The 15,048-nt window shown below is 50.9% G+C and overlaps 1 protein-coding gene across 1 annotated transcript in view; it reads right to left on the bottom strand.

The window, feature by feature from the left end:
• Positions 1 to 15,048, bottom strand: part of GALNT18 (polypeptide N-acetylgalactosaminyltransferase 18) — a 338,899-nt gene that overhangs the window by 251,522 nt on the left and 72,329 nt on the right. The window lies entirely within an intron of this gene.

The raw sequence follows: 15,048 nt of genomic DNA, 5'->3' as shown, positions 1-15,048 counted from the left end.
GAACTAGCCATTAGTCTAGAGAGAGGAAGGCCACCCAAGCAAACTACGCAGCATGGAGAAAGCCACGAAAATGAGGAAGAATCTGTGTGTTTGGGGAAGGGTACAAACCAGGATGGCTAGAAAACAAGGTGCTTAGTAAAACTGCCTATAAATAAAGAGAAGGTTAACCCAGGCCAAATTGTGAGGGACTCAAATGTTATGCTGAGGAGTTTGGGCCTTTGACTGTAGGAACTGGTCAAGTAACAGAGGGAGGAGGGAAGTGGGTACAAAACGACACGAGTGGCGAGAACTGTGGCAAACTAGAAGCCATACACCCTTCAGATGGAAGGACGTTCAAATTCTTTTTTCTTTTTTTTAGGGTGAGCTGAATTTGGCCCTCAGGGCATGTGCTTGCAAACTCTACTAGGCAGTGGGAAACTCATAAGGGAATGACACAGTTGGATCTCTTATTTTGAGGAGCTCCCTCTGACAAGAGTGTGGATGATAGGCTCTGTGGGACAAGGCTGAGGACAAGAAGAAAGAGGCAGAAAAGCAGCAAGAGATGACAGTAGATGGGACCTGGAGGATGATGCAGGGCAGAAAAAGGTAATGGATCTGAGAAGAAATTATTAAGGAGAAAGAAACTTGGCAGTACTTGAAGGCAAATAGGATGTGAGGGAGGAGACACACGGGGGTTTCAAAGACAACAAGCAGGTTTCTGGTCCAGAACATGGGACAAAGATTAGTGATAAACCCAGGGGACGGGGGAGTGGAAGATAATGAGAGTCACTTTAGACAAGCTGATGGGCAAAGCTTTGGTGTTTCTCTCACCAAGAGAGGCTCACAGGGTTGGTATGGCTCTTGGCTAAGATTCTTTGCTATTTCCATGGCTGGATGGCCAATGGGCCCACCCAAGCCGTGTTCTTCTGTCACTGCAGAGGACAGCCTCTGCCACATTCCAGGGGCACCAGAAGCTCCAGGATGTCCTCAGGCTGCGGCCTGCCCTGCTGCTGCACCAGGATACCCATGAATGGACACATGAGCTCACCAGATACCTGGTGTGGTGGTGAATTTTATGCATCAATTTGACTAGGCCACGGTGCCCAGATACTTGGTCAAATGCTATTCTGCATAGGTCTGTGAGGATGGTTTTGAATGGGATTAACATTTGAATTGGCAGACTGAGCCAAACAGATTGCCCTCCCCAGTGTGGGTGGCTGTCATCCAATGAGTTGAAGGCCTAAACAGAAAAAAAAGGCGGACCCTCCCCCAGGTTATAGGGAACTCCTCTTGCATGATTGTTGGAGCTGGAACATTAGTGTTTTTCCTAGCTTTGGACTGGAACTGAAATACGGACTCTTCTTGGCACTCAAGCCTGCCGGGTTTTGGACTGAACTACATCACCAGCTCTCTGGGGTCTCCAGCTTGCTGACTACAGATGTTGGGATTTCTCAGCCTCCATGATCATGCAAGCCAATTCCTTAGGAAAAAAATACATATATATCCTATTGGTTCTGTTTCTCTGAAGAACCCTGACAAATACACCAGGTCAAAAAGGAGCAGGTCAGACTCGTGTCCCTTTGTCATCAGAGCTGGTTGGGCCCGCACAGGCTGCATGAACAGACACCTGTGTCTGAATAAGTCTGGTTCTCTCACATATGTGGAAGGTGCCCCTCTGCAGGACGATGTAAAGCAGAGTCAGGAGAAGGAAGACTCCCCCATTTATTGAGCACCTGTTGTATGCCAGTTGCAGTGCTGGTGGCTTTCCATAGCTAATTTATTTAAACCTCACAAGAGGCCAAAGAGAGGTATGAACTGCCCCACTTTATTGACTAGAAAACTGAGGCCCAGCCTTCGACCCAAGTCACACACCTAGCCCAGATGAAAATGTAAATCAATCCTCCTGCAAAGCCAGGATCTCGGTGCCCCCCCTACTCTGCCTACCTGGTAAGTGCCTCCTCAGAGGACAGAAGAATAGCCATGAGTGGAGAGAGGATGAACTTGATCATATCATGCAAACTCCCCAAAATCCTCGGTGCTGGCCCTTCAAGGAAAGTGAGCAGCTGCGTGTGGGCTCATTGAGGAACAAGATCTGATGTGTAGAAGATTCATCCAATCCAAGCACTACCAAGTCACAGCAGGCTGGGATTCCTCCGGGAACCAGCTGCTCTGGAAGGAGCCCAGCCTGCCCTCATGCTTGGTATCTCTGTCATCCCGGAGGCCCTGTCCCAGAACTGGCTGGGTAATCAGGGCACAGAGTTGCCAGCTTTGCCCCCAGTTTGTGCTGAGCAAACGAATCTAAGTCATCCAAAAGGGGCTTTAGCTGGGTGCGGCACGTGCGGACAGTAATCTCCTCTAAGTTCTGCCTAAGCATGATCCACATGTGTCTGTGTGTGAGAGAGTATGTGTGTATGTACGCAGGGGTAGGAGAGTGTGTGTGCATGTGAAAGAGAGTGGTTTTGTGTGAAAGAGAGACTGTTTATAGGTGTGTGTCTCTGCATGTGTGAGAGTGTTTGCTACGTGTCTAATCATGTATCTGCATGTGAGATGGTGTATATGTGAGGCTGTGTGTGTATGTGAGTGTGTATTTGAGTGTGTGTGAAAGAGTGTGTCTATGTGTGAAAGAGAAAGACGGCATATAAGCGCGTCTGTGTCAGTGTGGGAGTGTTTACTATGTGTCTGTGCAAACGTGTATGTATATATGCATGTGTGTGTGTGTGTGTGTGTGACGGCACATGGGTGTGTGCTCGTGTATGAGTGTGTGCGTGCAGCTCTCCTTGGTTTTCACACTCATTGTGGATTCTTCTACAGAAACGCCCCTGCACCTTCCAGAAGTTCTTCTGAGTCCAGTCCTCAGTACTGCAGGACTCTCTTGGGCAGGGCAGTTGGGACATGGCTCAGGTGCCACAGAAGAACCCAAGCCCCACAGGTGCAGCTCTTCTTGGAGCTGAGGCCATCCTCATCCTCCAGGGCTAGTGAGCCGGGCGTGCACCACTCCTGGCACAGACTCATTCCCGTGCACAGGCTTGCCATGCCCCTCACAGCAAGCCCAGGGCAGCCAGAGAGAAGCCTGGAGAGACCTAATTCGAGCCCTAAAATGGGCAGGCAGGAGAACTAGCTCCCTGTCATCTTTAACACACTCAATAACTTAAGGCGCTTTTTAAATGAAGTAGACAAATGCCTTCCCTCCACTGTAAACAAAAAGGCAGTTCTCTGCCCTGGCTGATGACGGGGCCTTGTCTCTGCCTCCAGGAGAGGCCTCAAGGCTCACTCTCTCAGCATATCTGGGCAATGTTAACCGAACCCAAATCCAAACACCACTCCGAACAGGCACACTCAACATGCTAATGGGCAACACAGGCCCATTGGCTTTGTTACTATCCGGGGTGCCTCTTGCAGTTAACCCTTCTGGAAGCCAACCTGATCAAAACAGGTGTGCTGCACGCATCCTACTGAGGAAATGGAGAGACAGACAATTGACCATATAGTTGCAGAGATGTCCCAGGCCACACGGAGCTGGGTTTGAGACAGAGCTGCCAACCACCGTCCTAGGCTGCCTACCACCTGGACTAAATCGTCTGTGACATCCTTCAGTATTCATAACCTATGGCCCCACTGGCCAGCTGTGACAGCCAATGGAGAGCACAAGAGCTCTTGTCAACTGATCCTACAGACTTGCTGTCCATTGGGTGCTGGCTAGAAGCTCAGCCTAGGACTGCCAGCTCCAGTTCTTGGCAAAATCCCCAGTGAGACCAATGATGTTGAAGGGGGCAGAGCCAAGGAGGTAAAGCCAAGTTGGAGAGAGCATAAGGGCTTGAGGAGGTGAGTGTAGGGGCGATTCACTCACCGAGGACAACACTGTGGTGTCCATGTCCACTCCTAGCTGGGCATACTCTGAGAACATGTCTGGGGTCATCTACAGGCCCCTGCCTGAGGCTTCCACTGTACCTCCCACACCTCCTGAGGATGGCACTAGGGTGGAAAGACAAAAACACTACACATGTATTTATCTCAAGAATGTATGGACCTACAGGTGCCTTTAGCAAAGACCAGGAAGGCTGGAAGCCAGTCATGGTTCCTCATGAATAAACTGAGGTATCACAGCTTATGGGCTTTGAGAAAACCCTGGAAGGAAGCCCCACCTAAAGGGCTCAGAGAGTCCTGTCTGGCAGTAGGAACATGTGGGAGAGGCTTAGAAATCATGCCAGTGGCACCACCCCTGCTTGGTCCTCCGCAGCCCTGCGTGCCCTGCGGGAAGAAGCTCCTGCCAGCCTGTGCGTGCCTGCACATGAGCGTACATACCTGCGCTCACGTCTTGCTGCTTCCTTTCTCTCCCAAGATTTGCACTCCCTCCTGAGATCCTGCTCTCCACCCTTCTCTGCCAAGCTCTGTGCCCAGGCAGAAGGCCCCTGCCTGTGGCATCACTCAGCCTCCCTCGGTAGGACTCAGCTAACAGGAGACATCAGCAGGTCAGAGAGTAGGAGAGTGATCAGATTTCCTCCTCTCCTGTGGTACTTTAGGGCCACATCTCTGGCAGTAGCTGTCCCCCCCCCCCCCCCCCCGCCCCGTGCCTACAGCTCCCACCAGGCGGCATCACTTCCAAGGCTCAGACTCTTTCCGCCCTAGTCACACTATTTCTCCTCCTGTCACATCAGTATTAGGTATGGAAGAGCTTCCTTTTGTCATGAGTCTCAACACCTCACCATGCCCTGCTTCACCTTTAACTCTGTCCTTACCTCTTCATTAAGGCCTCTGCGTGTGAACCACTGGGGTAAGTCCTGCTTCATGTCAGGTCCCTTCTGATAGGTATGAATGTGTGTGTGTGTGTGTGTGTGTGTGTGTGTGTGTCTATACACATGCATGTACGTGTCGGGGGAGGGATACAGGTGGGCTATGTACACACTCAGCTCCATACATGCACCTGACACATGCACATGACACAGCATTTCCCTGAAATTCCAGGGCTGATGGAAGGAAACCATCTTTGGCTGTCCATCTCTGTATTCCCAAACATCCTGATACCATTTTGAAATGTTTAGTCTGTATCTCTGCCTGACCCTTCAACTTGATGGTAAATTCCTTGAAGGCAAGGAAAAAAAGGTTGTTGGAGACATTGGGGAGTGGAGGGAAGAAGAAAAAGGCATGACTATCATTCTCTGAGTACTGAGATGGAGCCATTTCTCTATTCTGAAGACCATGTAAATAATCAGCCAGGAGACCCCGGCTCAGAGGCTTTGGGTAACAATTCCAAAGCCACACAGTGGGTGAGCAGTGGAGAGGCACTCAACTATAGGTGAGCTGGGATCCTGGCTTCTCCCAGTCCACCCTTCTGTTTCTTTGTCTCTCCTACCAGGCACACATGTATAGCCACATAGTAGGTGCTCAGTTGATGCTTATAAAACTGAACTGGAGCTGAGAAGGAAATCCAATGGCAAACTTTCATCCAATGAGAAAGCTCATCAGTCATGATGAGAGCCCAAGTGCTCAAGGCCTAAGCTCAGATCATTCTGAACAACACAATGCATAGTATCCAAAGCTCTAACTCTACAGAAAGCGTGGAGAGCTTCTCACAGAGATGCTTGGCCCTTGGTGCAAGGCTGGCCACTGGTCAAAGTTGGGGGTGTCATTAAGTTGCAGGCCAAGGGCTTTCTGACGGCTGGGCCATGATTGAGAACCAAAGCATCGGGAAGACTGAAATGCTAACACATCCCTCAGCCTCCCCTCTCAGCAAGGCCAAAGTAGGAACTCAGCAGCAGATAATCTGCGGTCTCTATCGCTGATAGAAACTGAAATGCCAGGTGACTAAGTGGATGATAATGAGGATGTTTAATATTTACATTAATAATAATAACAATTAGACTCATCCTTTGGAAGGTCATATGGCTCAAAGTTAGGGGCCTGTTCAAAGGCCAAAGCTGGACCTAGACATACCTGCCCCAACAAAGTGACCAGCACATCGACCTTGTCCTCCATCTACCCAGCTAATCCCCAACCTTTAAGGAATCTACAGGCCCCCGAAAATATTGCAGCTGTCTGGCCCCAGAAGTACCTGCGTACCTTGCCGAAGCTACCAAGAACTCCCGTTGAGCTGCTCTCAGGAGGAATGAGTTCCCCCTTCATAGCAACACTATGAATGATATAATACTACCTGCAGTGTATAGAGGAGAAACTGAGGACCAGCCAACTTGTCCATGGTCACACAGCTGGCACGTGATAGAGTGGGATTCAAACCCAGATCTGCCCTGTCTCAAACTCAATGGCATCAGTGCCCTCGAACCCCATTCAAATGCCACAGCTCTACTTATCCTCAAGGCTGAGTCCTGCAGGTCTCCCTGAAGAGCCACCAGGAATAAGGGGACAGTCACTCAGAGGCAGACATGTGTAACATCTCCAGATCAGCAGAGCCAGGCCCCCGTGGCACTGAGTCAGGCCTCACAATGGCCATCCCAATCTCTCTCTCTCTCTCTCTCTCTCTCTCTCTCTCTCCACTGCCTGTTCTCCAAAACAGCTATTTATAAAGCTCATTTATACAAAGAGAACAGCATATTCTGGCTTTTTTCCTGCACTTTAAATAACCAAGTTATGGATGAAGGAAACAGAATGGAAAGGTTAGCCAATCACAGGCTTGCCCTGGCGCACGTCTGTGTATCTGATAGTTTCTCCTGGTGCCATTTCTAATAGACTCCTCTCCTCTCCGCCTCATTATCTCCTGCTCTCCTTTGTGCTCCTAAACAAAGGCAACGTGGGCACACATTCAGGGCTTGCTTACCGCCCACCTGGCAGAGAGCAGGAAGGGACACGTCACCTTCCCTGGTCTCTCGAGATATGATAGTACAAAGACCTCACATGGATTCAGCCCTTAGTGGATGCCAGCACTGTGCATTGTCTCTTTCTGTCCTCAGCATATCTCTTACAGATAAGGAAACTGGGGCATGGAGAGGTCAAGATTCTTATCCAAGGTCCCACAGCAAAAAAGGTATGAAGCTAAGACTTGAGCTGTAGCAATGTGAGCCTGGCATCAGACCTTTGGCCATGGCCAGTTGGTCCAGGCTCTTAACCAGGGTTATTTAGCACAAGCAAACTCCAGTGGTGAGCTCTGTCACCAAGGTGATGGCTCCCAAGGGAGGATGATGTTCAAAGAGGTAGAGGATGACCCTGGAATCCCCCAGAGCCCTCTGCATGCCAAACATGGAGGCATGTGAGTCCATGGTAGATGTACTATAAAAGGAGGAGAGAGCTACTGGCCAGCCATTTGATCTCACCATTACCTTGAATAATGTTTTTCAACCACTCGTCAGTCATTCAACAAATATTTCCTAAATACTTACTCCAGGCCAGACCCTATGCTGCGTGCTGCTGATGCAAAGGTAAATATGACCCTATGTTGTCCTCAAGATCTCAGGGAGACAGATGAAATAGGAGTAGCTGAGCCAAAGCCATCGATATCCCCACTGAGGGGCGGAACCATTCTGGCCCAAGATTGCCATGTCTGCCCAACTCAAAAACTTCCATCTTCCCCCCACCCCATCCATCTTCTCTGCCACTAGCATTTCCCTCAATTTAATTAGCAGGCAAATTTAGAACCTGTGCATTCCTCGTTGGCTTCTTGATGTGTCCCTCACGCTGTGTTTACAAATGTAACTGCAGACACAAATTACTCCTGCCACCTGTCCTGCGAGATAGGCTGGTGGCCTTTAAATGTTACATTCTGTTGATGTTCTGTATGCAGCAGTGCCACATAATGAGCCTGCCCAGGCCTTCTCTAGAGTGACAGGAACATAGCTGGATGCAGTGGGCACAATGTGGGGCGGGAAGCCAGCAGACCTGATGCAGGCCCTGGCTCCGCCACTGTCTTCTGAGTGGCCCAGGAAAGGCTGTTCACCACTCTGAACCTCCATTTCCTTATCTTTAAATTAAGGAGACTAGACAAGTTGTTCCATCAGGTCCCTACTAAAGTCCTATGAAGCATCTAGAATCCTGTGCCAAAACACGCAGGGTAATTCATGGGTCGGTCCAAACAAGCTGGTCGATGTTCTCTCTCCAACTATTTCTGCCTATACTTTTAAGGGTCCTGTATAGGGAAAGACCTGAATTATCAAGACTTTGGGCTAGATTGGGCACATGGAAAAAAACCACTGAGCAATAAGAGCTTTCAGTTATGGACTTCTAGCACTTTACATACATTACTTGGTCCAACTCAGTGATAGAGACGCCATCACTTTCTCTACAGCGAAGGGTTAGACCAGTTAGCAAAGTTCCCAGGATCACACAGCTAGTAGGCACCAGGCCAGGCTGCCCAGCCAGGTCTCTCTGCTCCTGGGCCCAGGTGCTTAGGCGCGGTGCTGTCCTGCCTCCCCAGGAAGGCGAAGCATGCTCCGGCCTGGCAGAGGTAGGTGATGGGGAGGAGCAGGGCTTCCCTCCCCTATCTCTCATCATCACTACAGGTCTGATTGGACACGACCTCCTCTTGCCTCTGCTCGTTTCCCCCTTGTCACATCAGGTTCTTCCTTTATAGCTCCTTAGCTTGAGGAAACCAGCCAAGACCATCAGCAACTCCATGTCTTGGAAATGAAAGTGAGACCAAGAAAAAACTTCCCTGGTCCCTGCGTGCCACTTAACTAGAATGCAGTTAGGGCAATTCTCCTAAGAGAAGTTCTCCCAGAATTTGGTAGTGGGATTAAGCAAAATGATGGTCACGGATAGGGCTTCCCCCACCACTATCATGGTGATTTCATTTCTTCTTTGGAAAAAAAAAATGACTGGAGCATCCCAAAGTGGTGCTTCAAGGCAGAACTGTATGTCAGGGAAGAATAGGACTTGGCTGAAGCCAGTTTGCATCATTATCTGCTTTCTTATTTAATTTTCCCAAATGTATGCAATGCTCACGCCCCTTGGATTTGTTTGGGCTGTCTCCGCAGTCACATTTTACTCTCTCCAAAGAAGGCTCGCTATGTATGGGTCAGGCAATATTGGAAGTGCTTACTAATCAGTTTTAACTCGGCCAGTCCTCATAATGATGCTATGGGACAGGTACTTCTGTTAGTCCTGTGCCAAAGGTGAGAAACTGAAGCACAGAGAGGTGACATCATTTGCCCAAGGTCACTCAGCTAATGAGGGGGCAGGCCTGACTCAAACCCACTGAGGCAGTCCATTGCCACAGCCTGTATTTTTAGCCACCGTGCCACCCAGGGTATACTTGCCAGGAATCCATTCAATATACAAATAAAAACAAATATATCTTTGTAACAATTTTAAGATGGATTTCCAAGTCAGAAAAAAAAAAATCATCTTTATCTAACTATGTTTCTTAGGAGAGAGCTTAGAAAATGTGGTCTCCAGGAGACAGGTGATTTTGTAGGTCTGCATGGTGTCTAGACAGGCAGCAGAGGGGAAAGGATTTGTCCGTATGTCTCCAGGGCTGCCCAAGGAAAAGGAGCCCAACGTGAGATGATAGCTCCTGGTGATTAGACAGAAATAGCCCAGCCATGGAGGAGAGCCAGCTGCCGGGCTGGCCAGGGCTGGAGGAAACAGCTTATAAAGCAGTTGCTGCCCAAAACCTAGTTCTGAGACTTCCTGTAATAGAACCATCTCAGGGTTTTATTAAAAATGCAGATTCGTGACCTCACCCCAGACCCATGAGTAGAAATCTCTGGGAAGAGAGGAGGGCCTGGGAGGTAACCTCAAAGCCTAAATCTTTGACAAGCTTCCCAAGTGTTATGACAGGGAAGTTTGGAGTCCTCTGCCATAAAACCTGATGGCTCTATTTACCGCTAAGTCTCTGTGCACTGTGCCTCCTTGGGAAATATAAACTCAGCCACCCGAGTGACTTACAGCCCAGCCCCACGACCCAGCTTAGTCTGATACTACTATCACAGCAATGAGCATGAGCTACCGATTACTGAGCACTTCCTACGTGCCAGCCACTGTGCGGAGTGCTCTAGCCACCTTATTTATGCTCATTCTCATCACAGGCCATGGTGATCCCTACTTAGGATCAACCTCATTTTACTGACGGTGAAATCAAGGCTTGGGGAGTCTGGGTGACTAGCTCAGGGTCACAGAAAAACCCAACAGTGGAGACAGAACTCAGACCCTGTCGGTCACCTTGATTACTTGGCTCGGAGCCCAAGGTCAGTGCTACAAACAGCCCACCTGCTGCCATCGCAGCTCAGGCCGTGGCTGGGGCGGAGAAGGCCACTCAGTCGGTAGGGAGACCAGCTCCCTTTGCGCAGCACTAGTTGGACCAGAGCTGCTCTTCCGGCTGCACAACCATCCTGGCTGACCCTCCAGGGGCATCTGTCCCTCTATTGTGACACCAGCGAGTGTGCTGGGCTGAGGCCGGCAGCATTAGGCCTGAACGTGCACAGTGGGAGAAACTGGGGTGTCACCAGCCCCTCCCAGTAACAGCAACTGAGGCGAAGACTTTGTTGCTGGGGACAATGACCCTAGGGGCTCCTTTCAGGAGCTCAGGCAGCTTCCCTTCTGCTGATGGAAGGAACAGTGTCCATCCCTCTGACCTGAGGGGAAATCCTCACCTTGGAGACGTGTGCCTCAGGCAGGCTGCTCACCTCGACAGCGAATCTACCAACTGCGATATACTAATGAGGGCCTCCCTGGGCCTCCGGGAGGCCTATAGGGGACACCATCTGGGAAGACCTGCCTCGCCGCACGCCTCCTAAGTGCTTAGACCCCCCCTCCCTAACTCCTGCCATTGCCTTCTTTAATTGCCTGGGTATCATTCCCACCTGGACAGCACTGCCAGGCCTCCCGCTCCAGGCCTCAGGTCGGAGACCCCAGTAAACACCAGGTGCTCCTTTGCTGGCAGGGGTACCCCCATCCCCCACTGTCCCACCGCTGGAACTCTGGGGTCCTCGGCTCCCCTCTTTGCTCCGCCCCAAGGGCAGCACCTTAACTCTCCTCTGCTACCTCCCTGGGCTAGCAGCATGCACTCAGGTCTTGCTAGATGAATGAATTCAGTCAGCAAGTGGGAACTGAGCCCTTGCTCTGTGCAAGGCCCAGTGCTGAGGACAAATCGATCTGGAGCATGTGGTTTTGCCCTCAGATCTGACAACAAGGCTTCCTCTCAAGGGCTCCTCTTGCCCTGAATTGTGGTTAAGTCAGCAGGGGAGCCGTGCTCCTCTCCTCTCTGCTCCTGTACTCACTTTAGTCCTGGGAAAAGCCTCCCAGAAAGAGACTCAGACCGCACCCTCCTTCTGGAACTTTCCATGTAAGCCCAGAGCTGGAGTGGGAGCTCAGAGCCTCTCCTGAGCAACAAGCAGGTTGCTCCTCCAGAGAAGCGTCCTGACACGTTGTCACTGCTCACAACCTCCAGGAAAATCCACAGGCAAGAGAAGCCTCACACCCTCCCCTGAGCAGGCCCCTTGGAGGACCCAGCCTCAACAGTAAAAGCACCAACTAACCACGACATCGGATTGCTGGGAACACAGAGGCAACTGGCTACGGGAAAGGTTGCAGAATGTTCCAGACACCACCTCCCACACACACACACACCCACACACACACGCACACTCCCCACTGTGAACTACTAACGGATCCATCTCAATTACTTAACTTTATTTATTGATTATTATAGACTTTACCCAAAGGCTGGAAGAAAAGCTATGTCTGGGTCTTAGGAAACAAAACAAAACAGAACAGAACAAAAAAACCTTGGCACCGAAGTGTTGGAAGGTGTGTAAAAGAAGATCGATCAGAAATAGTCTCTTAGACTATAAAGGAAGTCAATGGCAGAGCAGAATTTGCTTTGCAAAAATGTGATGCATGGCTCTGAGGCACGGCACCTGCCAGAGGCAAAGGGCGCCTGCACTCCCAGCACCAACCACGGGAGGCAGGGTGGGAAGGGGCCCTGCGCAAAGACCCAAAGGCCAGGGCGGCACCTACAGCTCTGCCCCCTCCCCAAGCTGGGCAACCTTGGACAAGGGGCTGAACCTTTCTAGGTCTGTTTCCTTCTCTGAAAACTGAGGGGATGGCATCAGATTATTTGACACATACTTAGTGGTTCTAAAAACTCTTTGTCACTTCTGTGTCAATATTTCAAAGACAGAAGTGGTCAGTTCTGGCTCCTTAGCACACGATCTTCTCCAGGGCTAAGACGGTGTCCTCGTAACCTTGGCAAAGGGCCCTGGAAGGTGCAGGATAATTGTTTCCCTGCCTCGTTGCTATGGAAACTTGCAACTCCTACATCCCTGGTGCTAGGACAATGGTGTGTCTACAGCTCCTGGGTGGTTTGCTCTTGTTTTGTCCACGCGCACGTATGAATACTGAAGTGCTCCCAAAGCGGAAGGTGATGGCTTGCTGATAGGAGTCAGTGCCACTTTCCCTTTAATCACACAGCTTCCTTAGAAAGCTTGGGATTGTGGCATTCCGGGACCAGACTGGGATGCTCCCACAACTAGAGGCTCCCTTTGCCCTGAAAACCAATTCCTGATCTGGCCTTCCGTGGGTGTCCACTGGCCTGCTCCGCAACTCCCCTGTGATGCTTTATGACTTTCCCGCCACTCCGGATGGGGCCCTTCTTTCACAAGGGTGCCTCGGCAAGTGCTGAAAGCCAGGGCAGCACCTCTTGGCGGCTCTATCATGAAAACACACGAACTCAGCAGAAATGGGTGTCGGAAACCAGGTCCTTTTTTTTTTTTTTTTTTAAGATTTTATTAATTTACTCATGAAAGACACAGAGAGGCAGAGACATGGGCAGAGGGAGAAGCAGGCTCCCTGCGGGGAGCCCCATGTGGGACTCGATCCCAGGCCCCCAGGATCAGGGCCTGAGTCGAAGGCAGGTGCTCAACCGCTGAGCCACACAGGCGCCCCAGAAACCAGGCCTTCGGGGGCCGCAACAGCCGTGCGTCATGGCAGAAAGGCCAAGGGTGGCGGTGCTGTCTACTCAGACTCTGAATCACTGGAGGGGGGTCATGGGTTAGAAAACCTTCCCAGTCTATAGGAACACTATAAAACACAGCACACTGGCTAAAAGACTGGTGCAATCTCTCGAGTCTCCTGTCAACAGTGGTAGGCTCCTTGGAAAACAGAAATGTGATCACTTAAGAGATGCTACGTTGCTTCTGATGAAACCAGACAAACAGCAGGCTCCCCTGCCTGCCCCACGTCCAGTCCTAACGCCACAGCCTTCCCCGCCAGCTGAGATTAATGGGTGACGCTGCGACTGCCAAGGGTTCTCACCGTCACACTCCACACCTACAAGCTCTTCCCCTCCCCGGGCAGGGGGCGGCTGCCACCACCTGAACAACTGCCTGCACCTCCACGCATGCCCATGGCCAGCTCCTCCAACTCTCCCTCACGTAACTGGTCACCACGTCTGCCCTGAACCCCACCTCCACTGCCTCTGTCACTTAGAGAACAATGACCTCTACGTGTCTTGGCCGTCTCCAGAGCCTCCATTCCAGGAGCTGTTCGTTCTAGCCTTGCTGGCGTGTGACAGGTGTGGGGCCCAGGTGCTGGGTCCCCTGCAGGGGATCTGAGGGTGCCCGAGATGCCCCTCAACCTGGCTCCACTGGCCCTCACAATGGGAATCTTCCAATTGGGCCACCTCAGCCCCCAGCCCTGGGCCCACTCCCCGGACTAGCTGAAGTGATGGGGGCTGTGGCGCGGGATAAAGGGGGCTCAAGTGGGGAGTCTGGGCACCCTGCAGTCAGGAGCTGAGCACACCCTTAGCTTCTCTGCTACTACCTTAGTATGTTTGGGCCACTATAACACAACACCACACACAGGGAGGTTTATAAACAACAGAAGTATATTTCTTGCGATTATAAAGGCAGGAAGTGAAGACTGAGATGCCAGCATGGTCGTGTTCTGGTCAGGGCCCCCTGGATCATAGCTGACACCTCTCGTTGAGTCCTCACAAGGTGGGAGAGGCTGGGACCTCTCTGGAGCCTCTTCTGCAATCCCGTTCATGAGGGCTCCCCGCCATGACCTAATCACCTCCCAAAGTCCCACCTACTAATACTATCATCCAGGGCGTTAGGATTTCAACGTATAAATTTGCAGGCACTCAAGCATTCGGACTATAGCAGCTACCCTGTCCCCGCTGCCCCCCCACTGAAGGCCTGCCTCTGTGCAGGGTGGTCACTCACGAGTATTACTGAGGCTTTTCCCACCCTGGGGGAACAGAGTACAGCAGGCCTCACACAAGGGTTCAAGCTTCATCTCCTCCCCAGATGCCCACTGACCTGGCACAAATCCCATCCTCCTGGGGGCCCAGGCCTGTTCAATCTGCAAAGTGAGGGTCTTGGGTTAGATCATGGATTCCCACATCCTGTGGCTTGGGGCCATGACCCTGGCCTTGAATGAACCTCAGTGGTGCAAGTACAATAATTGTTCCCATTTTCTTCTCCTGGTGCTCCAGGCTCTGGTAGCTTCTGGAAACACCTGTTCTTCCTGAGATAGGAAAAGCTTTTTCTAAATCATTTTTCCTCTCTCCAGGTCCAAGCCAAGAAACCTGGAAAAATAAAATGCCAGCCCAGTCTCCTGTCATGATTGTCTACAAACCTCATAAAAAATTGATGCCTTGGGCCCTAGAATGGTGAGCACAATTCTTTCTTGTCAGCCTGGAAGGTTCTCAGGTTTCAGTACTCCTTCAAAGGCAAGAGGCAGATGGCAAATGGGCCCAAGCAGGACATCAGGACCCCCATGGATGTGGGAAGTCCAGTCTCCTCTGTTCAGGAGGGTCTAAATTAGGCCTGGCTCTCTATTGTCAGCTTCAGTGAACCAGGCACATTGTGGTAGAAACTAAGGAAACCCAACCCTTGGTCTGTGCAGGAAGGGGGCCCATGTGATCTGTGAAGACAGAGTGCTGGGTCCTGCTGATTTATTTTTAGAGACACACCTTCCTTTATTATGAATAATGAAACACTTGGATATCTACTAAGGTCTCGTTCTATGTCAGGCGCTACACTAAAGGCTAGGGCTTAGGCTGCCTAAGTCATATAATCATGTGTCATTCAACCAAAACCTTAGTGAGCACTTAGCCTGTGCCAACAGCTGTGCTAGGCACTGGGGTTCAGTGTGAAGCCAAATGGCCATGGTTCCTGTACT

This window comes from Vulpes vulpes, chromosome 11 (genome assembly GCF_048418805.1).
Source record: "Vulpes vulpes isolate BD-2025 chromosome 11, VulVul3, whole genome shotgun sequence".
NCBI classification, from domain to species: Eukaryota; Metazoa; Chordata; class Mammalia; order Carnivora; family Canidae; genus Vulpes; species Vulpes vulpes.
This window is presented reverse-complemented; position numbering and strand designations above follow the sequence as displayed.